This window comes from Bubalus bubalis, chromosome 2, assembly GCF_019923935.1.
Source record: "Bubalus bubalis isolate 160015118507 breed Murrah chromosome 2, NDDB_SH_1, whole genome shotgun sequence".
In the NCBI taxonomy this organism is placed as follows: Eukaryota; Metazoa; Chordata; class Mammalia; order Artiodactyla; family Bovidae; genus Bubalus; species Bubalus bubalis.
Window position 1 is genome coordinate 118,746,153 of NC_059158.1, and position 25,654 is coordinate 118,771,806.

The following is a 25,654-nucleotide window of genomic DNA, read 5'->3' on the forward strand; positions in this document are numbered from 1 at the left end:
GCAATATAAAATCATGCAACCGCTCTGATTAGAACCTGGATGAAAAAACTGATGGATGGCATGTCCCTGGCTACAGTCAACTCTCAGTCTTTGCCATCAGTTCCCACACTGCAGTCATCCTTATGCCCACTTGTACTTGCCTTCAGGGGCACGCACCAGGTGCATAATTTCTTACTCGCTGTAAACAGAGTCTAAAGAGACAGGACTCAAGAGCCTGTCCATAGCAGGGCTTTTCCAGGCCTCACAATCCTCTAGAGCACTGGTTCCCAACCTTTTTGACACCAGGGACCAGTTTCATGGAAGACAGTTTTCCACGGACCAGGGTGCAGGTGGGAGATGGTTGGGGAATGATTCAGGTGCATTACATTTGTTGTTCAACTTATTTCTTATTGAATGCCACTGCCGATCTGACAGGAGGTATGGGTCCATGGCTGGAGAAGGTTGGGGACCCCTGCTCTATAGGGATGTTAAAGCATAGATTGTTGGTCTGAGGTGGGGACTGAGAGCTTGCATTTTTACAAAGTTCCCCGATGTTACAAAAGCTGCTAATCCCCAACCACACCTGGAAAACCACTGTTTTAAGGGATAAAATTAAAGGGCATCCTTATTTTACTTGTTTACATTTCCCACCAATTAAGAAAAGACAGAATCTATGCCCCACCACCTCCGGCGCCAAGTCGCTTCAGTCGTGTCCAGCTCTGTGCGACCCCATAGACGGCAGCCCGCCAGGCTCCCCCGTCCCTGGGATTCTCCAGGCAAGAACACCGGAGTGGGTTGCCATTTCCTTCTCCAATGCATGAGAGTGAAGAGTGAAAAGTGAAAGTGAAGTCCCTCAGTCATGTCCGACTCTTAGCAACCCCATGGACTGCAGCCTACCAGGCTCCTCCGTCCATGGGATTTTCCAGGCAAGAGTAGTGGAGTGGGGTGCGATTGCTATCTCCGAGTCTATGCCCATACCACCCTAAATGTGCCCAATCTCATCCATCTCAGAAGAAAAGACAGGAAAGAAAATTAGAATATTACTTTTACTGGTGAAACTGATACTGAAGGATATGATATAGGTGTCAGTCAGCTATGGTTTTCTTAAGGTTTTCTGAGCCCCAGAATTAGACAGATGTGTGCACTCATTCACAGGCTGCGTTAAACTCCAGGAGCATCCCCTGATGGGGACGTGCCTCTGGAGAACCGATCCTGTGGAGAAGCGGAGTAGAATGCATGTTCCCTACAGACAACTAGCTTCTGAAGAAGATGAAAGGAGGGAGAGTGAGGGGTAAGGCAGCTAAGTTTCTTCTGTCAAGCCCATCAATCAGGTAAATCAGTTTTCACTCCCAAGGAAATTAGGAAATGAGGACATTGAAAAGAACCAAGGATGATGAGTTAATTAGATGTTGTTCCTGTTGTTTAGTTGCTAAGTCATGTCCAACTTTTTGTGACCCCATGGACTGCAGCCTGCAAGGCTTCTCTGTCCGTGGGGTTTCCCAGGCAAGAACCCTGAACTGGGTTGCCATTTTCTTCTCCAGGGGATCTTCCCTACCCAGGGATTGAACCCATGTTTCTTGCATTAGCAGGCAGATTCTTTACCACTGAGTCACCATGGAAGCCCTGTTAATTAGTAATCCTCCTTAAAAAGACAGTAAGGCTTAAGTTTGCCAACCCACTCTCACCTCAAACACTAGGCTAACATTCCCCTCACTGTGAGTGACTAATTAAATGACTAAATTGAGTCAAATTATTTCATACTTTAGGCTACTTAGGTAACCTCTCTGAGCCTCAGTTTTACATCTACATGGGGAAAAAATAAATCAAATCTCCAAAGATGATCATAAAACTTAAATAAGATATTACTTTACATCATATAAGGACTCTCTCACAGCAATTTTCCTTCTCTTCCTTCCTTTTTCATCCCTTAGCCTTGTGACATAATACAATGAAATATTGGGTTGGCAACAAAAAATTGTTTGGCTTTTTCCATAAGATATTACAGAAAAACTGAAATGAATGTTTTGATCAACCCAGTATTTCATATTGTACTTGGTTGGCCTTGAAGACCTTGTAATCTTGAGGAAAAGGGCATAAATGTGAAAATGTTAAATACAGTATAAAGCAACGTATAGATGGGCTAAAAAGATATTATAATGAGGACTACAGGAAGCATGAGCTGATTAGTGGAACACAGCACATGAGTTTCTCAGTTCAAGATTTTTTAAAAAATGTTTACATGCTCACACAATTATATGTACTATTGGAAGTCAAGTGGGCATTAGAAAGCATAACTACAAACAAAGCTAGTGGAGGTGATGGAATTCCAGTTGAGCTATTTTAAATCCTGGAAGATGATGCTGTGAAAGTGCTACACTCAATATGCCAGCAATTTTGGAAAACTCAGCAGTGGCCACAGGACTGGAAAAGGTCAGTTTTCATTCCAATCCTAAAGAAAGGCAATGCCAAAGAATGCTCAAACTACCACACAATTGCACTCATCTCACACGCTAGTAAAGTAATGCTCAAAATTCTTCAAGCCAGGCTTCAGCAATACATGAACCGTGAACTTTCAGATGTTCAAGCTGGTTTTAGAAAAGGCAGAGGAACCAGAGGTCAAATTGCCAACATCCGCTGGATCATTGAAAAAGCAAGAGAGTTCCAGAAAAACATTTCTGCTTTATTGACTATGCCAAAGCCTTTGACTGTGTGGATCACAACAGATTGTGGAAAATTCTGAAAGAGATGGGAATACCAGACCACCTGACCTGCCTCTTGAGAAACCTATATGCAGGTCAGGAAGCAGCAGTTAGAACTGGACATGGAACAACAGACTGGTTCCAAATAAGAAAAGGAGTCTGTCAAGGCTGTATATTGTCACCCTGCTTATTTAACTTATATCAGAGTACATCATGAGAAACGCTGGTCTGGAGGAAGCTCAAGCTGGAATCAAGATTGCCAGGAGAAATATCAATAACCTCAGATATGCAGATAACACCACCCTTATGGCAGAAAGCGAAGAGGAACTCAAAAGCCTCTTGATGAAAGAGAAAGAGGAGAGTGAAAAAGTGGGCTTAAGGCTCCACATTCAGAAAATGAAGATCATGGCATCTGGTCCCATCACTGCATAGGAAATAGATGGGGAAACAGTGGAAACAGTGTCAGACTTTATTTTTTGGGGCTCCAAAATCACTGCAGATGGTGACTGCAGCCATGACGCTTACTCCTTGGAAGGAAAGTTATGACCAACCTTGATATATATTCAAAAGCAGAGACATTACTTTGCCAACAAAGGTCCATCTAGTCAAGGCTATGGTTTTTCCAGTGGTCATGTATGGATGTGAAAGTTGGACTGTGAAGAAAGCTGAGTGCCGAAGAATTGATGCTTTTGAACTGTGGTGTTGGAGAAGACTCTTGGAAGTCCCTTGGACTACAAGGAGATCCAACCAGTCCATTCTAAAGGAGATCAGTCCTGAGTGTTCTTTGGAAGGAATGATGCTAAAGCTGAAACTCCAATACTTAGGCCACCTCATGCAAAAGTTGACTCATTGGAAAAGACTCTGATGCTGGGAGGGATTGGGGGCAGGAGGAGAAGGGGACGACAGAGGATGAGATGGTTGGATGGCATCACTGACTCAATGGATGTGAGTTTGGGTGAACTCCGGGAGTTGGTGATGGACAGGGAGGCCTGGCGTGCTGTAATTCATGGGGTCGCAAAGAGTTGGACACGACTGAGCGAGTGAACTGAACTGAAGTTGTTTCAGTCATGTCCAACTCTGTAACCACTTGGACTGCAGCCCACCAGACTCCTCCATCCCACCAGACTCCTCCATCCCACCAGACTCCTCCATCCATGGGATTCTCCAGGCAAGAATACTGGAGCGGGTTGTCATGCCCTTCTCCAGAGGATCTTCCTGACCCAGGGATCAAGCCCATGTCTCTTGTCTCCTGTGTTGGCAGGCGGGTTCTTTACCACTAGTGCCACTATAGAAAGGGGAAGGAAGTAGAGCTGCCGGTAGTGGTTCCACTGGAGAATCATGCGTTTGGTTGGCTCCAGAAGGAAAGACAGGTAGTGAATAGGTGGAGAGGGGAAGGACATTTTTAGGGATGGAGAAGAACACGGGCAGAGGCTTAGCAGAAAGGGTCAAGGGCCAGTGAGATGGGCGGCCAGACTTGGATGGGTGAGCATTTGTTCTGTTCACAACCCATTCCAGTTTTGAGTCGGTCACCAGATTTAACAGGCCCCCACCTCAAGTGTTTTTTTATATCCATTGCCCATTCAGGTTGCCAGCATCTAGAGTACAAGTAGCGGTAATTTCTCAGCCTTTCATATATAATGGCTTGGTTGATTTGAACGTCAGGGCGGCTCTTATTTAAAGTCTGGAGAGGAAACAGTCCATTCTCGGCTTGAGCATAGTTATTTTCTTTCTTTAAATCATTGATTCTCAACCTTGGCTACACAGAAAAATCACCCAGAAGCATTCCAAATAACAGAAATCCCTTGGCTTTACCCCAAATCAATGAAATTCAAATCTCAGAGGGTGGAGCCTGGAATCTGTATTTTTTTTTAAAAGCTCCCTAGATGATTCAAATTTGCAGCCTGTATTAGAAAAGTCTGCTTGAGGCCAAGGTAGCCTGCTCCCTTTATAGAGATGGCATTTCTCTCATTGATTTTTCTCGGGACTGATTTTGAAACAGTTAACAGCAATTAACCAGACTGTCAGCATCCTATAAATAAGAACAATATCTTTATGGGATTATAAAATAAAGTAACAAATGAAAGCATGTTTTTCAAATATAAACTGGGATTCTAATTTGGTACAAAATAAATGGTTCAACAAAGTGACTTTATATTTAAATGAATGGCTGAATTTCATGTTAGCAAATTATACAAGTTATTTTGCAAAAAAAGGGATTAGGTATACAGGAAAAAAAAAACTTAGAAACATCGACTTGACTATTTGAGTATGGATTGGGTCATTTAATGCAGATTGATCTTTTTGTAAATGTTAAGTAGCTCACTAATTGCATATTTTTGTTGCTAAAGCATTCAGTTCAGTTCAGTTCAGTCGCTCAGTCTTGTCCGACTCTGCCACCCCATGAATTGCAGCACACTAGGCCTCCCTGTCCATCACCAACTCCTGGAGTTTACCCAAACTCATGTCCATCCAGTCGGTGATGCCATCCAGCCATCTCATCCTCTGTTGTCCCCTTCTCCTCCTGCAAGCGTTACATTGTTTAAATAAATATACTGGAGAAAGCTTATTTGAGTTAGCAGGACTGGAAAATAAGTCTGTATTAGTGTCCAGGCTCTTTTCTTCCATTCATTCACTTGTTTACTCATTCATTCATTCCACAAATACTGATTGGATCCCCTCCTGTGGGGTACCTAACATTGGGCTAGGAAATGGTTATAATATTTGTGATCTGGCTTTTGACTTCTTGATACTTATAATCTAATGGAAAAAAAGATTGTCAATAAGAAAACAAATGGTAGTTTCCAGTAAAGGCAATGAAGTAAAGAAATAATATTTAGTGACTGGAGAAAACTGTGTGTGTGTGTGTGTGTGTGTGTGTGTGTGTGTGTGTGTGTTGGAGGAGGGGATTCCCCAGTGTGATAGACTCTCAATGTCCTCTCCACTCTTGTGAGCCAAGATGGCAAGGCGAGGTGGAGACAATTGTCAGACAAGGGGAGCTGTGAAGCAGAGGGTGATGAGCAAGGAAAGCTAGGATGCTCAAGGGTCTGAAGAAATACACGTCCCAAACATGCATCAGTAATATTTCTTATATTTTCCAGCTGTATTCTTTAAGTGTTTTGTGTGCCTTTTCCCACCTTCCAGCATTGATTGACATTTATATTATTCAGTATTTTCCATGCGGCAGGAGTTAAGATAGGTTGTGAAGATGCAAGGAGGAAAGAAAAAAATTGATAGGGAAAAAAATTATGATATAGGAGAGGCATTACATATACAAAATGAAGTTATGTTGGTTCAGAAAAAGGCAAAGGAAGGTGTCTAGCATTACTTGGGGATCTGGAGGATTAGAAAGGCATCTATCATCTATGAAAAGGGCCTTGGAGACTCTGGGAAATCACAGTCATGAGCCAAGTTTTTCTGGTTAGCAACAGTTGACGTTGAAGAGGAGAAGCATTTAAATTGAAAAAAAAAATTTAAGAAAATTGGAGAACCAACTCAGTTCAGCTCTCAATATGTGTCACCCAATGTAAGCGCTTCTAAAATAGTTTATAATCAAGAGAGATTTCATAGTGGGTCTCAGCTCTGCTGCATGTTAGAGTAACCTGAGGAGATTCATCAAAGCCCTGGGGCTAAGATCCAGGAACACAGTCTCGTAAATGTGAATTTCTATGGGGTGGGCTCAGGGAAGACCCTGGGTATTTAAGAAAGATTATGGTGACTTCCCCGACAGTCCAGTGGTTGAGACTTTGACTTCAAATGCAGGGGGTGCAGGTTCGATCCCTGGTCAGGGAGTTAAGATCTCATATGCCTTGCGGCCAAATAAACCAACACATAAAACAGTATCAATATTGTAACACATTCAATGGAGACTTTAAGATACTAACAAAGGAAAAAGAAAATTAGGAATCACCATTCCTGACCTCACAAGGCTTCAGTCTTCATAAAGTGTCAACCCACTGTGTCAATAACAGCAAGAACACAATGTCTCCAGCAAACAAATTTTCCTTAACAACTTCCATCTTTAATCCTCAGATGTTCAGAAATTTCTAAGCATATTCTCTTGAAATCATTTTCCTTGCCTGAAACACCACTTTTTTTTCCTAACTGGAAAAACATTCTACTCATCCTTTAAGAATCAATTCAAATATTATCTCTTAAGTGAAACATTTACTCATACTCCTAGGAAAAATTAATTATTCCTTGGCAAACAGTACGAGGAAACTTCTGTTGAAGTACCTCTCACACTGGCCATCATGTGCTGATTTTACATTTCAGATTATAACTTCTCAAGGGCTTAGTCTTATTAAAATGTCTAGCACCTGGCCTGGTGTCCAAAGTATATTAAGTCTTGACTACACAGAGGAAGGAAAAAGGAAGGGGAAAAGGGAGGAGGGGAGAAGGACATGAGTAAATAAGAATGTGTAAACTAGTTTGCATAGTTTGAAAAAGTTGGCTTAAAACTCAACATTCAAAAAACAAAGATCATGGCATCTTATCCCATCACTTCATGGCAAATAGATGGGGAAACAATGGAAATAGTGAGAGACTTTATTTTCTTGGGCTCCAAAATCACTGCAGATGGTGACTGCAGCCATGAAATCAAAAGACACTTCCTCCTTGAAAGAAAAGCTCTAACAAACCTAGACAGCATATTAAAAAGGAGAGACACTACTTTGCCGACAAAGTTCTGTCTAGTCAAAGCTATGGTTTTTCCAGTAGTCATGTATGGCTGTGAGAGTTGGACTATAAAAAAAGCTAAACACTGAAGAATTGATGCTTTTGAACTGTGGTGTTGGAAAAGACTCTTGAGAGTCCCTTGGACTGCAAGGACATCAAACCAGTCAATACTGAAGGAAGTCAGTCCTGAATATGCATTGGAAGGACTGATGCTGAACCTGAAACTCCATAATACTTTGGCCACCTGATGCGAAGAACTGACTCATTTGAAAAGACCCTGGTGCTTGGAAAGATTAAAGGCAGGAGGAGAAGGAGATGAGAGAGGATGAGATGATTGGATGGAATCACCGGCTCTAAGGACATGAGTTTAAGAAAGCTCAAGGAGTTGGGAGTTTGTGATGGACAAGGAAGCCTGGTGTGCTGCGGTCCATGGAGTGGCAAGAGTCGCACACAACTAAGCGACTGAACTGAAACTTGTTTGCACACGGAGGTGTCTTTGGCAGCCAGAGGTGTTCAAGTACCAGTAACTTCAGAGAAAGGGAAAAAAAGAGACTTTACTATTTATTTATAATAGTATGAGTGCTTTCAACATTTTAATTTATAACTTGGTCTCTTTAGAGTTTGAATGCTTTCTTCAAATAAACTCTTACTAGATGACCCAAGATATAGATGGATGGAATTGTGTGGCTTTCAGTGTGGTCCCCAGATCCACAGCATCTAGGAACTTGATCAATATGCAAATTCTCCCCAAAAAACCCCAGATCTATTATATCAGCAGACCTGGAACTGGAACCCAGCACAAGCTTTTCCTGATGTTGCTGTTGTGTGCTCAGAACCACAGGCATAGATACAAGTGGAATTATTTTGGCTGAAACATGAGTGGTCAGTATATGACAATCCATGACAACCCCAACGCCCTAGCCAAGCCAAATACCCTCAGTACAGTTCTGTGAGGACCTTCTGTCTGGGGTCCCCAGGTTCTCATAAAATAAAATCTAACAAATTTGCCTCAAAGGTTTAGGTGGCCATCTGTGTTCCAGAATTCTTTGGTTCCAGAATTCTCATGGTTCTCTGTATGTGTACTTCAAAAGGATTTATTTCTATTGATTAGTTTTAGATCCAGAGTTTTGCCAGTTCACAGATCAACATATACAATAATTCCCAGAACTTTTGTCTTAAAAAGAAAACAAAACAAAACAAAAAACAGGTAAAGCGGTTACCAGTTGGATATGTGCAGCAAGTTCAACCCTGAACACTTTTTTTTTTTAGAGGCTTAATAAAATATGTATTTATTGATCATAACAAAACCCAATGTAGATATTTATGGATAGGTAGTTTTTTGATCACTCTCTTCCAGTTAGTGACACAGGGATCCATATTCTTTTCATCTTGTCATGTATTGGTCTTCTGCACATGTCTTCATGATTTCACATCCTAGAAGGGAGTTTATTCAATTCTCATTTGTTTAAGGATGCAACTGAAATCTCTTCTTCCTGATGAATCCAGGAGCCACAGGGTCTGTTAGTCTCTTGCGTGTTGGTGGGTCAGATGTATGCAAAGGGCTTGGCTGGGTTCCTCTCTGATCCCTGGGGCCTCCTCTGGAGTACCACGGGCTGGAGACACCTCTTCCATGGTGGTTTCACTTACATACCCGCAGCCTCTGTACTTCTTGTCTCTTACCAAACATTGAGTCCCATTATCCATAGCCTCTCAAAATGGTTTGGGTTTCTCAAGGTGCAGTGGGTTGAAGAATCTCACTTCTTAATGAAAGCTGCTTTTTAACAGCCAGTATTCCCAGAGAGAAGGAGCAAAAACTGGCAATCCTCTGTACAAGTAGGTCAAGAAGTAACTCTGAACACTTTCTACCAAACAATTTCTTCACGGCATTGTAACCTTCAAGACTGGCCATTCACCCTTCTGCAGGTGCTAGACACAGCCTATGCTGAGCAGATCCTTAAGCTACCATTCCAATAAATCACATATGAGACAGCTGAAGTCCTTATTCTGAGAAGCAGTCTAATCTGAGAGTTTTTCCTCCTCTACTTGAGAATTCATAGCTGTGTTAATTTAGCTTCCCTCCTCATTACATAGCTTCTGAGTAAGTTATATAGTAATGATGAATGATAAATCACATGGCCAGACCTATATTACTCATGACATTTTAATAGTATTAATCTAGGATAGCTTTTAATTGTCCATTCTACAGTCTTTAATGCTAACAAGACATAGATGTTTCCATTATTCTAATTGTATTTCAAATAAATGTATGAGCTCACATTTTCCCTCCAACCCTGTAAAAAAAAAAAATCAGGCTAAATTAGAGATGTCTCTATGCATGAAAAATAGATTATTTTATAGCAAAACCTTGATTAATCATGGTGGAAAATAGCAGGAACCTCAATTAACTGCACGCTGTCTGCACTTAGCTTGTCAGAAAATGATATTAAGGATAGAAAAAAAAAGTGTCATCGTGAAAAATTTTTAAAAATTCAAAAAACATTTAAAGTAACCTATGGCTTCCATATTCTAGTCTAGTTAAGTGAAAATTGATGTTTAGATAACCTGTTGTCCAGCAAGATTTTGAGTTATAAAACAAAAAGTAAGTTGTTTTCAAAGGCTCCATTTGCAGGACAAGAAATGGACTAATGCATTTTCAAGGATTTTCACCAGCACTGTTGAGACAAATCGGGTTAATTTTGAAGTTATCGAAAAGACTACTTTCCAAGTGCTGTATTTAATCTACTTTTATTACAGTAACTGCACATATTGATCATATTTAAGAGAAAGAGAAAGCTGCCCAGAAGAGTGAAATTTACATGTAATTGATGCTTTCCATATTAAGTACCAAAACATCTGTATATTAAACATTTTGGTTGTGATCAAACTGTTTGTCGTCTGATTAGACAGAACAATGACAGTCTTCAGATATTCCTAATGACATTAATATCATTCACAAGAGCACAGTTAATATTGTAGAAATTAGGCTATAAAACATTCTCATCCTCAGACAGTAAAATTCAGTATTTCTTTGTTTCTAAACTAAATAGTGCTGGAATGCTGCTGCTGCTAAGTTGCTTCAGTCATGTCTGACTCTGTGCGATCCCATAGAGGGCAGCCCACCAGGCTCCCCCATCCCTGGGATTCTCCAAGCAAGAACACTGGGGTGGGTTGTCATTTCCTTCTCCAATGCATGAAAGTGAAAAGTGAAAGTGAAGTCTCTCAGTCGTGTCCGACTCTTTGCAACCCCATGGACTGCAGCCTACCAGGCTCCTCCATCCATGGGATTTTCCAGGCAAGAGTACTGGAGTGGGTTGCCATTGCCTTCTCCAGTGCTGGAATAGTTGTCTTTAAATATTCAGGAAAAAAAACCACACACATAGAAAGCTGTTAAATCTTTGCTTCCTGCTATCTCAGAGTCCACTATAGTCTGCAGTAAGCCTTTCTATAGAGTTATTTGAGAAAGTGGCTCTGCTTGTCCTGCTTCACAGTGAGAAGGTTGTGGGGACAAGGCAAGTAATTTGGGCCAGAAAAACAGAGCACAAATTTATATGTGTTTAGGTAGGAGTGTCAGAGGCCAGGGAAATGAGTTGAGCACAAGAGCACAAAATGAGATCTCAAAAGGCTGGAAAATTAGACAGTATCTGGGGAATTGCCAAGAACTGGAGGGTCAGGACAAAGTGAAAAGTCAAAGTGCCAGGCAAAATAGTTAGCAAGTAGGAGATTTATGGAAATGGAAACAGATGGAAAAGTTTGAACAGGAGAAACAATATTCGGAACCAGATATAAAGAAAAGGACACCAACAGAGAAGCACTTGTTATATGTTAGCTTCAGCATTCATTATTTTTAAATCCTGCATCCACCCACTTTTCACCATCTGCACCACTACCACCTCTAACCTGAGCTATGGATCTCTTCCCTAAAGTCTCCTACTACCTAAGTCTCTCTAACTGGTGTACCTGTGCAGAAGATGCTGTTGTTGGCCCACTCAAATTCTCTCTACCAGGCATTTGTGCCCACCCTCAACAGCTGTGAGCATCTGCCAAGCACCCTTTCCCTAAGAATGGTCCTCAGCATATAGGGAAATGCCTAGACGAGGGCACTTCCCCTCTGAATGTATCCTACAGCCAATATCTACTTGACACATACAAGAGGCCAGCTCCCTTGCCTTGAGGTGAGATAAAGCTATGATACTATGCACACTCTAGTGGGTCAAGTCTTCCTTGAGTTTCTAATCTGGCAGTATACCAGTTTCCTCAGTTTCTTATAGGTTGTTTTTGTTTTTTCTGGGCTCTCTCCCATTTACTCAAGTTGCTCTTTCTCATGCTCTGCTTCTGGGAAACCTGAAGTATTGATGAGATACACCAACAGCACAAGTAAATACGTAAAGCTGTTTAACTTGATATAATGCCATGATTTGCAAAATTGTATTTTTAATTTCATTTTGGAGAGGAGAAATTTCATATTTCTTCTCATTTCATATCATTAAAATGAATGCAATTTGTATTAAAAAGGAAAAATGGACACGACCCAATTTCTGACTTCATATAGGTAGAATATTACCTTTCTTCTTACTGTGTGTATTTGGAAAACATGTGAGGAACTCTCTGAAAATGAACAAGTATATAAAACTGACAAAAAGAAGATATTTGGAGAACAATTTTTTAAGAGGTAAAGCAGGGGAAGTAACAATTCTTGTTGGCTACTTTGGCTTAATTGGGTATATATACGCATAAATAGTCTTAGTATTTCCTCTTTTCTGTTATTGTTTTCCCTGTGCCGCAGCTGAAAACATTGAGACTCATATGACATTAGAAACTTTCTGAAGATCACTTAACTAGTATGTTTAGCTAGATCATTTAACTAGTAAGTTGTCTTTTGAACCAAGATATCTGATTCCAGGCCTTTTTTCCTGATCCTCCACCAATGTAAGAATTGATGCTTTTGAACTGAGGTGTTGGAGAAGACTCTTGAGTGTCCATTGGACTGCAAGGAGATCCAACCAGTCCATCCTAAAGGAGATCAGGCCTGGTGTTCATTCGAGGGACTGATGTTGAAACTGAAACTCCAATACTTTGGCCACCTGATGCGAAGAGCTGACTCATTTGAAAAGACCCTGATGCTGGGAAAGATTGAGGGCAGGAGGTGAAAGGGACGACAGAGGATGAGATGGTTGGATGGCATCACCGACTCAATGGACATGGGTTTGTGTGGACTCCGGGAATTGGTGATGGACAGGGAGGCCTGGCGTGCTGCAGTTCATGGGGTTGCAGAGTCAGATAGGACTGAGTGACTGAACTGAACTGAACCAATGTAATTCCCTGGAGAAGGAAATGGCAATCCACTCCAGTGTTCTTACCTAAAAAATTCCATGGACAGAGGAGCCTGGTGAGCTACGGTCCATGGAGTCTCAAAGAATCAGACACAACAATTGAGTGACTGAGCATACATACCTGTATAGATTGCTATGATAGCCACTGATGTATATCAAAGGGAAGTTTAAGGAGCAGTAATTAGGCAGGAAAAAAAAAAAAAAAAGAAGATGGGGAATTTTAGTGATTTAAGTGGATTTGAAAAATATTACACATTACAGCCCTGTTGGGAGACAATTCTCCCTGAATTGCTCATGTTTTTATACAGTCCTCTGAGCCAAAGCATTTTAAGAATTTAAGAATGTAAATTGAAGAATGTTTGTATAAGGAGACATCCCAGGATAGTAAAGCAGAAATGCTTCCCTCCATCTCTGGAGAGATTTGCTTGTATTCCTGAGTAATAAAGATAATGCCTCTCTCAGTAGGGGATATAGATGAGTTTGTCAACTGCCTTCTTAGAATATGGGATTTCCTGAGCTCAATTTTCCACAGATGTGACACAGATTCATGGGCCCTCCATGTACCTGTTATCCATGGAACTTAAGAGCCTAGGCGAGCTGAGGAAAGCATGGACATCATGTGCCTGCTGTTATGGGAATGCTAAACTGTCTCATCCATTTGAGCTTGTTGTCTCCTTACTCGCCAAGTCTGAGCAAGTTTACAAGCCCACCCAGCAGCTTCTCACCAGACTGCTGCTTTGGAACTGTGTGACCACTTGGCAATCCCCCACAGAAACTCATTTAAAAAAAAAAAAAAAAAAAAGGGCTTCCCACGTACATCAGCGGTAAAGAATCTGCCTGCCGCTGCAGGAGATGCAGGTTTCATCCCTGGGTCAGGAAGATACCCTGGAGAAGGAAATGGCAACCCACTCCAGTATTCTTGCCTGGGAAACCCCTTGGACGGAGAAGCCTGGTGGGCTACAGTCTATGGGTAGCAAAAAGTCGGACACGACTGAGTGTCTGAGCACACAAGAAGTCTAACAAGCAGACACATTCATTTTCTATTTTACCTATTGGGATGAGTTTTCCTCTCTCACCTGTTGGCAACCTTGCAGCAACAGAACAGCAGTTAGTAGAGCTGGTTTCAGGCTCAGAAACAACACTGTGCTACCTGCTACTTTCTCTGTCTCCCTTGAAGGCTGATTCTCCTCTTTCCAAGTGCAAACAGAAGCATTCATGTGGCAGATGCTACGCCTTCTCTGAGTCACTGCTTTCATTTGCTTTTCCCATATCAGCCACCTTCCTAGCTTTAATTACATGGCTTGGCACACTCTTGAAGTAAGGATAAATTCATAACAGAGAGTTTTCTCCTCTTAAACAGCAGCTCAAGAGGAAACCCTAAACATTAGATCAAGAATCCACCTGCACGTCTCTGTTTCTACATCTTTTCTTCTGCGTACTCTAATTGCTATGCAGTCTTAGCTAACTTCCAAAAGAAAATCTGACTTTCTTCTCCTCTTGTTGCATTCCTCAGTATAATGGGATAAACAACTAAGAAGCTGAAATAATGTGATATGAACTCTTCTCAAAGCCCGTCTGAGAATTCTGCAAGAGGAACTATCGAGTAATAAAAAAGAACTCAGCTGGAAATATACACTGGAAAAATAAATTGGAAGATGGCTTTAAATGCTTTTGAGCAGTCCCAAGGAATATAAAAGGAAGCAAAATAAAGAAAATGATAAACAAAACTTTCAGGGCTGACTCAATAAGTAGCTCTTAAAATAGCTGTGAGTTTCCCTCCTAACACCCTGCAGGCTGCCAATAACCAGACAGACAAATCGAACAATTAGATGCTATGAGGCAGCATCCAAATAGATCCACAACACAACATTCTGAGTGGAGCCTAAACTATTCTCTGAATAAAAATGTTACCAGGCGCAAGAGATTATTTCTGACCTGGATAGAATAGTAGAAGAACTCTGCAAAATATTTTCCTTTATTGAGCATCTCTGATGTGTCTGATGGTCTGATATATACTAGAGATGCTGAGATGTGGGACATAAACTTTTCCAAAATCTAGAGGAGGAAACATATGAGTAGAGTAGTTTAGAAAATACTGTTTTGTAAGGGTTATTAAATCAATATAAGAGTGTGCTATTGGGAGATCAGGGAAAAAGGCAATTCACTCAGATATGGGCTGAGTTCTGATGTGAGCCTTTCTGGATTAATAGAAATTTTCCAGGTAAAAAATTTCAGAGCATAGAGGTTCTAGGAAGATGAAGTGGTAAGTTCAAGGGCACCAGGCTATGAAAGGGCTGTTGCTTTTGGAGTTACTGCAAGCTGATCAGTCTGAAGTATTGAAAACATATGAGGACAGATTGAGAAATGAATCTGGAGATCAGGAAGAGGTAAAATCATGAAAGGTCTTTTGTGTGATGCTAAGGGACTTGGATTTCATCCTGAGAGTGAAGAAGAAACCACTGACATGATTTATAATCAGGCTGTAAGATCTCTTTCTTTCTTTTTCTCCTTTTTCCCCCCTCTTTTGGCCTTCAAGGGGCTCTAACTCTGGTTAGTTGAAAGGCCAATTCAGAATTTATAGGTCAAACTATGCACTTCCAATAAAATAAGTTCTAAAGTTAGATGAATTCTTTTCTGGATGTACTGTGTCTGTTGTCGTTTGTTGTTTTGTTGCTAAATTGTGTCCAACTCTTTGCTATCCCCATGGACAGAGTAGCCTGGAAGGCTACTCAGTCCATGGGATTTTTCAGGTAAGAATGCTGGAATGAGTTGCTATTTCCTCCTCTAGGGGATCTTCCTGACCCAGGAGTTGAACCTGTGTCTCTGCATTGGCCAGTGGATTCTGTTACCACTCTAAGCCACCAGGGAAGCCTATTGTTTCTATATTCTGATCTAATTCATGTTTTTCTCCATATTTAAATTATGTTTCTAGAAGTAAGGATCATAGTTTTATATTTTACAAAGATGTTAAAAAACTAATGAAAGAAGACATCATGATCAATTACATATGCTAATATGTTTCAATCAGGAGAACTTTGGTAGTATTAATAAATAATCTTGAAAACCAAAGATTGTTTTTAATTGGCACATTTATATGCCACAAATCTCAGTGGCAATGGGAATGGGAAAGAGAAGGCCAATATCTAAGAATTTGGCATATGTAAACTTCAGCCTTAGGCAAAGTAGTGAATTTCAGCCAAGCTGGAGTATGCAGCGCTGGTAACTCCTTCCTTCATTCTCTATCTCCTGTAGATTATTTTTCCAGGTGTCTCTGCATTGTCACTTCTCTGATAAGACCTTGGATCTTGCAATTTGAGTCCAGTGTACTTTATATCATCTCCATAGACCTGATTCTTTGCAGAAAGACATGAATATATATTTTTTAACCTGGAACACTCCACAGAGCACATCAGATACTAAAAACTGTTTGTGAGGATCAAAGACCTGCATCTTTATGCAACTCCTTTTGGTAAATACTACTTAAATAGTCACTTGGGTGTCTCAAACTGTATTACTAAATGGTACTGCAGTCAACATCAAAAACTGGAAGGACAGTTTTCGTTTAATCTGAAAAACTGCATATTTTGATATTATTTATACTGCTGTGCTTGACATATCTCACTGTGTTTTTCATTTTCTTGCAATTTCCAGCCTCTTAAATTGCTCCTTTTTTCTTTTTTTTTATCATGGTTCTATTACATTCAGATTTCTTTCTAGTCGAGTTACTCCGAGGGAAAAATAAGACACAGTTCTGATGTGAATTTTACTAGCATTGAGATTCAGCCATACAATTAAAAAATGTAAAGTTTGTTCCTAGTGAGGAAAAATAACTTTTTCAGACCTTTTATAGAACTGAATCTATAGCACTGCTTAAACTTGTCACTCAAATGATGTGTACAGATCAGTAGATCACAAGTACTTGCGTTTCTGTTTATGATATAAAGCTTTATTTAATTAATGCTATTTGTCCCCAGGAAGGCTAGTCGTGCATCAAAATTACCAAAATAAATATAAAGAAGATTATATTTACTTTGCCTTAAAATATATTGTTGCTACATATGAATAACATTTTGGTATATTAAGAAAAGAAACAACAATTAAATAAATCATCAATTAGATAGAGTTGGAAAGTATTCCAATCTGAAAACTATCAATGCAATTCTTTTACTTAAATTTTCAATTTATGTGTATAATTCTAGAGAAGAACAGACTTCATTATACTGAATAAATAAGCAAGAATATTGAAAGAAAAAATATGCTATATTCTGTGACCCTGAGGGGTTTAGGCTTTAGTATGTAACAAATACTTTGTCTAGATTGCAGAGGTATAATTCTAGCCCTTGAATCAACATAGTTTCAAACGATTGGTCTATATTAGGTCAGTATTTCAATCAGGAATCACCAACTCTATACATTAAAAATGTCAGTGGCCTGTAACATGGCACATTTTCAGTTTTTTCTTTTGATTTTTATTGTTTCACAGGTAAGTTAACCTCTGACTACCATCAGCTTTTAAAAAATGATACTTTACAGTTTTGATCTATTTTTATCATATAACAATTTTATTGTTGTTATGGTAAAATAATGTAGATATGTGTGTTGGGGAGTATGTATGGAATTTTGATGTTAAATAATTATAGCTTCACTCAGTTTTTTGAAGGGAAGTTTTCTAAGACTGTTTGAATGTGATCCTGATACACCCCCAAGAAGTTATGAATTGAGTCATTTATATACATTTTTATTAACTTATTCCTTTGTTCATTTATTAAGTATATGTTATGTGAATACCAAAGCACTACTAAGGGAGAATGATAACAAATATGGGAGATGGAGTCAAGGCCATACGCTTCTGAAACATCCGCTTTAAGAGCTAATAAAAATCTTAGCTTAATTTGACAAGCATATGCTTTACTAAATTTCTAAAATTTCAAGAGAAAAAGGGAATTCTCCAGTGGCCTAAACATGCCCATACCAACAATAATCAGTTAAAACTTTAAAATAATAATAATAATGTTAAGAAGTTTAGAAACTCTAGTTTACTTTATGGTATTTATAAGTGTTGAGTTCAGTAAACTAGCATGGGGGTCTCACTTACAATGCTGGAGGTGAAACTGAGGCCGCTGCCTTTATTTCAAACCCTCGAAGAGGGCTAATGTGATCACAGGTCAGGGCCCTCTGGTGGTCCGCAGGAGCAATCCAAGTCCCCCCTGGAAGAAATCTCTATTTTTGGCTCTCAGGAATCCCACAGATTAGATTTAACCAAATCTGAGTTCACAGCATAAAGCAAAGTAATCAACATTGAAGATATAAACCACCACAACTGAAAGACTTACAGTAATAAACAATATATATAGATTTCCATGGATTAAACTTGTATATATAAACATTATTTTCCATTATGGTTTATCATAGGATATTGAGTATAGTTCTCTGTGCTACACAGTAGGACCTTGTTATTTATCCATTCTATATATGAAAGCTTACATACAGACCAGGGGGTTGCAAAGAGCGAGATACAGTTGAGTAACTGAGCACACATACGCTCTAATGCCAACCTCCCACTTCATATTTCTCCCAACCCATTTCCATCTTGGCGACCATGAGTCTATTCTCCACATCCGTGATCCTATTTCTGTTTCATAGATAGATTTATTTGTGTCATATTTTAGATGTCATGTATAAGTGATATCATATGGTACTTGTCTTTCTATTTCTGACTTACTTCATTTAGTATGATAGTCTCAAGTTGCATCCATGTTGCTGCAAATGGCATCAGTTTGTTCTTTTATATGGCTGAGTAGTGGTCTATTGCTATGGGGTTGCACAGAGTCGGACACGACTGAAGTGACTTAGCAGCAGCAGCAGCAGCAGCATGTGTATGTATCATCTTTATCCATTCATCTATTGATGTATATTTAAGGTTGCCTCAATGTCTTTGCTATTGTGAATAGTGTTGCTATGAACATTGGGCTGCATGTATTTTTTTGAATTATAGTTTTATCTAGATATATGTCTAAGAGTGGGATTTCTGGATCATATGGCAATTTTATTTTTAGTTTTCTAAGGAACCACTATACTTTTTCCCACAGTAGCTGCACCAACTTACATTATCCCCACCAAAAATATAGCTGCTGCTGCTGCTAATTCCCTTCAGTCCTGTCTGACTCTGTGCGACCCCATAGACAGCAGCCCACCAAGCTCCCCCGTCCCTGGGATTCTCCAGGCAAGAGTACTGGAGTGGGTTGCCATTTCCCTAAAATGCCTCATCTTTTAAACAGGGAAACTAATACTGCTCATCCCTCCATAAAATTGTTTTAAGGCTCAAGTTGAAAAGAACGTATTCTGCAAGAGAAAGCATGGTGGGCACAAGTTGCTAAGCTTTATTTTGATGCTTTTGCTGTCAGAGAAAATTAGTATTACTTGTAGGATCCTGTGAACAGAACATAGGTCAAATTTTATGTCACTAATAATTTTCAGTAGCTCAAATGTGTCCCCATTACTAGAGTATGATTCATTTGAATAGTAACCAGTAGAAATATAAATACCTATGTAAAAGAATGCATATTTCCTCATATGAAAATATATGCATCAGCATGCATGCATACACACACACATAGCGGGTTAAGGAAACATAAACTCTTGATCTTCCAACTCTACATGCAATTAAGAGATTGGAAAAGAGAAACTGATTGAGATTAAAATGTCAAGAGTTCTTCTGATGAACTAATTGGAAAATAAGGCTTTAGATCTTCAGCCTAAGGAGTTAGCTCACTGGAGCCCAGCAGGTTACAATCCATGGGGTGGCAGAGTCTGACATGAATGGGCACACACACAGACAGATACAGACCTTTGAATTAGACCAAAACAGCCATCTGATCTCAATGGTAGGTGATGCTAGAAAATTGCAGTTCTCTCTAGGAAGAGCAAAGCCTTCCACCACGCTTAGAGAGCAGTGGCCTGTTGGTTAGCATCTTACTTCTAAAAGGCAGACTGCAAAAATATCTAAACACCCAAGCCAGGTTTCTTTCCCTAAAGTCAGCAAGTCCTATGGAAAGCATTTTTCCTTCCCTGGGGAGGAGTGAGTGAGAAGGAAGAGAGAAAAAGAGCCAGAGTGACTCTGGTGCAGTGGTTTTAGCTGAGGGGGTCTCACACTTCTAGGAGGTTCTCTCATAGTAGAGAAAAGGGAGGTGATATAGATTATGGAAGGAAAAAATCTCAACAATATTATTGTATGACAATGTTAATTTATTTTTAGGGATGACATTACATTTTGAATTAGAATAAGACTGGACATAAAGGCTGGTAGTAATGATTCATGGACAGATAATAGATAAAAGGCACATTGTTTACACAATGTTGATGAGAGTGTGGATTGATTCCAATTTGTGCAGAAGAAAATTAGCCATATATTTGAAACCAACAACAGCAAAAAAGGTTTCCCCTTGATTTAGTAATTTCATGTAAAGGAATGTAATTTACATCTAACAAGTAAACAGTAAAGAAAGACATAATACCTGCCTGAGTGGAAGTGAGTGCATGCTCAGTCCCTAAGTCATACCTGACTCTTTGCGACTCCCTGGACTGTATTCTGCCAGACTCCTCTGTCCGTTGGATTTTCCGGGCAAAAATACTGGAGTGGGTTGCCGTTCCCCTTTCCAGGGGAATCTTCCTGACCCAGGGATTGAACCTGAGTCTCCTGACTGTCCTGCATTGGCAGATGGATAGTACTTGCAAGTTTGTGTAGTTGAGAGGAGAAAGTCTGTACATTAGACAAGATAGGAAAATATTTTCATTAAAGTTTAATTTGGGCCTTAAATAGCAATGCCATCTTTTGCTCTGAATTTCTTTTGCAACCTGAGTCATGCTTGTAGAAGTTTTTCTGTTTGCTTGTTTGTTTTCCCACTTGTAGGTCATTTTCCTACATGTAGTAATCAGGTTTTAAAGAACTACTCACATATCAAAAAAATCTGAAAGAAAAATTCTGTCTCAGCTTTGTCTCCTTGACGGGATTTAGCAAGAAAAAGTTATAAAATAAAATAAAATAAAAATATCACTGCAAAGGGGAAACCGTTTTAGTGTCAGGTATACTAGAGAACTTTGGATATCAATGTGAAGTTTCATTTATGTAGTCTTCTAAACACTTATGGACGATATTGTAATTGTGGCTTGTGTCATTCTTCAGAGCTAATTCATCTAGAATATGTTGAGAAAAAAAAAATCTGTGAGCATCAATAACTGATGAAAATCAAACTTGAACTTTGTCAGAGAATTGGCTCCTCATGACTTAGATGTTAACCAAGGAGAAGCTGACAACTTGTTACAACCAGAACTTGTTGCGATGAAGATTTTGGCTGTGGGGCACATTAGTCCAACTGCAGGAGTGTGCAGAGTGCTGATTCAAGCCATGTTCAGATACGCATCAGTCCCTCCCCAGAAGTAAATCCTTGCTCACCTGGACTGAACCACCTGAATACACTTCATTGTTTTGTCTGTCTGGTTCATTGTCTTTTTTTTTTTTTTTTTTTAATTTTATTTTTAAACTTTACATAATTGTATTAGTTTTGCCAAATATCAAAATGAATCCGCCACAGCTATACATGTGTTCCCCATCCTGAACCCTCCTCCCTCCTCCCTCCCCATACCATCCCTCTGGGTCGTCCCAGTGCACTAGCCCCAAGCATCCAATATTGTGTTTCGAGCCTGGACTGGCAACTCGTTTCATACATGATATTATACATGTTTCAATGCCATTCTCCCAAATCTCCCCACCCTCTCCCTCTCCCACAGAGTCCATAAGACTGTTCTATACATCAGTGTCTCTTTTGCTGTCTCGTACGCAGGGTTATTGTTACCATCTTTCTAAATTCCATATATATGCATTAGTATACTGTATTGGTGTTTTTCTTTCTGGCTTACTTCACTCTGTATAATAGGCTCCAGTTTCATCCACCTCATTAGAATTGATTCAACTGTATTCTTTTTAATGGCTGAGTAATACTCCATTGTGTATATGTACCACAGCTTTCTTATCCATTCATCTGCTGATGGACATCTAGGTTGCTTCCATGTCCTGGCTATTATAAACAGTGCTGCGATGAACATTGGGGTACACGCGTCTCTTTCCCTTCTGGTTTCCTCAGTGTGTATGCCCAGCAGTAGGATTGCTGGATCATAAGGCAGGTCTATTTCCAGTTTTTTAAGGAATCTCCACAGTGTTCTCCATAGTGGCTGTACTAGTTTGCATTCCCACCAACAGTGTAAGAGGGTTCCCTTTTCTCCACACCCTCTCCAGCATTTATTACTTGTAGACTTTTGGATCGCAGCCATTCTGACTGGTGTGAAATGGTACCTCATAGTGGTTTTGATTTGCATTTCTCTGATAATGAGTGATGTTGAGCATCTTTTCATGTGTTTGTGAGCCATCTGTATGTCTTCTTTGGAGAAATGTCTATTTAGTTCTTTGGCCCATTTTTTGATTGGGTCATTTATTTTTCTGGAGTTGAGCTGGAGGAGTTGCTTGTATATTTTTGAGATTAGTTGTTTGTCAGTTGCTTCATTTGCTATTATTCTCTCCCATTCTGAAGGCTGTCTTTTCACCTTGCTAATAGTTTCCTTTGATGTGCAGAAGCTTTTAAGTTTAATTAGGTCCCATTTGTTTATTTTTGCTTTTATTTCCAATATTCTGGGAGGTGGGTCATAGAGGATCCTGCTGTGATGTATGTCAGAGAGTTTATTGCCTATGTTCTCCTCTAAGAGTTTTATAGTTTCTGGTCTTACGTTTAGATCTTTAATCCATTTTGAGTTTATTTTTGTGTATGGTGTTAGAAAGTGTTCTAGTTTCATTCTTTTACAAGTGGTTGACCAGATTTCCCAGCACCACTTGTTGAAGATATTGTCTTTAATCCATTGTATATTCTTGCCTCCTTTGTCAAAGATAAGGTGTCCGTATGTGCGTGGATTTATTTCTGGGCTTTCTATTTTGTTCCATTGATCTATATTTCTGTCTTTGTGCCAGTACCATACTGTCTTGATAACTGTGGCTTTGTAGTAGAGCCTGAAGTCAGGTAGGTTGATTCCTCCAGTTCCATTCTTTCTCAAGATCGCTTTGGCTATTCGAGGTTTTTTGTTTTTCCATACAAATTGTGAAATTATTTGTTCTAGCTCTGTGAAGAATACTGTTGGTAGCTTGATAGGGATTGCATTGAATCTATAAATTGCTTTGGATAGTATACTCATTTTCACTATATTGATTCTTCCAATCCATGAACATGGTATATTTCTCCATCTATTAGTGTCCTCTTTGATTTCTTTCACCAGTGTTTTATAGTTTTCTATATATAGGTCTTTAGTTTCTTTAGGTAGATATATTCCTAAGTATTTTATTCTTTCCGTTGCAATGGTGAATGGAATTGTTTCCTTAATTTCTCTTTCTGTTTTCTCATCATTAGTGTATAGGAATGCAAGGGATTTCTGGGTGTTGATTTTATATCCTGCAACTTTACTATAGTCATTGATTACTTCTAGTAATTTTCTGGTGGAGTCTTTAGGGTTTTCTATGTAGAGGATCATGTCATCTGCAAATAGTGAGAGTTTTACTTCTTATTTTCCAATTTGGATTCCTTTTATTTCTTTTTCTGTTCTGATTGCTGTGGCCAAAACTTCCAAAACTATGTTGAATAGTAATGGTGAAAGTGGGCACCCTTGTCTTGTTCCTGACTTTAGAGGAAATGCTTTCAATTTTTCACCATTGAGGATAATGTTTGCTGTGGGTTTGTCATATATAGCTTTTATTATGTTGAGGTATGTTCCTTCTATTCCTGCTTTCTGGAGAGTTTTTATCATAAATGGATGTTGAATTTTGTCAAAGGCTTTCTCTGCATCTATTGAGATAATCATATGGTTTTTATTTTTCAATTTATTAATGTGGTGTATTACATGGATTGATTTGCGGATATTGAAGAATCCTTGCATCCTTGGGATAAAGCCCACTTGGTCATGGTGTATGATCTTTTTAATGTGTTGTTGGATTCTGATTGCTAGAATTTTGTTAAGGATTTTTGCATCTATGTTCATCAGTGATATTGGCCTGTAGTTGTCTTTTTTTGTGGGATCTTTGTCAGGTTTTGGTATTAGGGTGATGGTGGCCTCATAGAATGAGTTTGGAAGTTTACCTTCCTCTGCAATTTTCTGGAAGAGTTTGAGCAGGATAGGTGTTAGCTCTTCTCTGAATTTTTGGTAGAATTCAGCTGTGAAGCCGTCTGGACCTGGGCTTTTGTTTGCTGGAAGATTTTTGATTACAGTTTCAATTTCCGTGCTTGTGATGGGTCTGTTAAGATTTTCTATTTCTTCCTGGTCCAGTTTTGGAAAGTTGTACTTTTCTAAGAATTTGTCCATTTCTTCCACGTTGTCCATTTTGTTGGCATACAATTGTTGATAGTAGTCTCTTATGATCCTTTGTATTTCTGTGTTGTCTGTTGTGATCTGTCCATTTTCATTCCTAATTTTATTGATTTGATTTTTCTCCCTTTGTTTCTTGATGAGTCTGGCTAATGGTTTGTCAATTTTATTTATCCTTTCAAAGAACCATTGTCTTCTTCCTCATTCAGCACTGAGGGTCACCAGAGTGTTCATCCTCATGAGAATAAATGACTTAAGAAACATAAGGTCAATATGTGGCTGCTGCTTCAAAGAATGCAATAGAATTCATGAAGATTCTACCTTGAATTAAAAAACAAAAAAGGTATTTCTGAAAGGATCTCCATATATATTTAATAACAGCACCCACATGTCAGTAAAGGAAAGGAAACAGCTTCCTAGCACAGGGGGAAACCCACTTGTTTAATGCCTGCCACTTGACCTTCTCAGTTGAAATAGAAAGTAGAGCATGTGATTTTTAATCCCTCGAATATTTCTAAGAATTGTATAATTCCATAGACATGCATAATTTTAATTTTATTTAAGGCTAATAAAATATTAAACATGTCTAATTAAAAAAATATGTAAGTCCCATGGTCTAAGCATATAGCACATAAGAAATACTTGTGATATTTCCAAGGAAGCAGATTACTTTTTATAATAGCCTCATCCTCAGGCCACTATAGAAGGGTTAATGATCGTGTTCAAGTAAAATTAACTCTAGAAGAGAACTCTTCCTCCTGAGGTCTGAATAGTTAATCTTACTTGATGACTATTATTGACCTTCTGTAGTGGCCTGGGGATAAAAGTACTGTAGGAAGTAATCTGCTTCCTTAGAAATTTCTCCTGATAGAACTTTTTTTTTCTCCCCAATTCTCAGATTACATCAAGATTTTTCTAATTTTCTTTGCTGGGAGGTAAAATTATCTTTTAGAGTAGAGGACCATAAAAACATTATAGTATCAATATGTTACCCCCACATCTTTGTCTCTTTCTCTCATTTATTATGTTTTCTTTAATATTTTTAAATATTTTAATATTTTACTTAGGCTTTTATCAGACAGAGGAATTTATATATCCTGGCTGGTAAACAATTATGTCATTCTCATTGACATAATTAGAGGTTTCCCTGTAAATATTGTACTCAGTAGATTAATTTTACTATCTATGTGTGTGTTTCTCGAGTTTTCCACCTTATTTTAAGTGAAATCAAACGTTATTGTTCTGATTCAATCTCATTTTAAGAGTCAGGGTAGACCAAAGCTTTAGGAGCATCTCAAGGTGGCTAATCATACATTGCTTTCCTCATTACTTTTTTTGATAAAAAAATGTATAGCAGAAACCAACACAATATCACAATATTGTACAGCAATTACCCTTCAACTAAAGTTTTTTCTTTTTTTGGTTGTGCTACACAGCTTGTGGGGATTTTAGTTCCCTGACCAGGAATCAAACCCTGGTCCCTGCAGTGAAAGCACTGAGTCCTAACTCCTGGATCACCAGGGAATTTCCTCCTCATCAATTCTTAAGCACCTTTTAGGCAATATTCTAAGATGC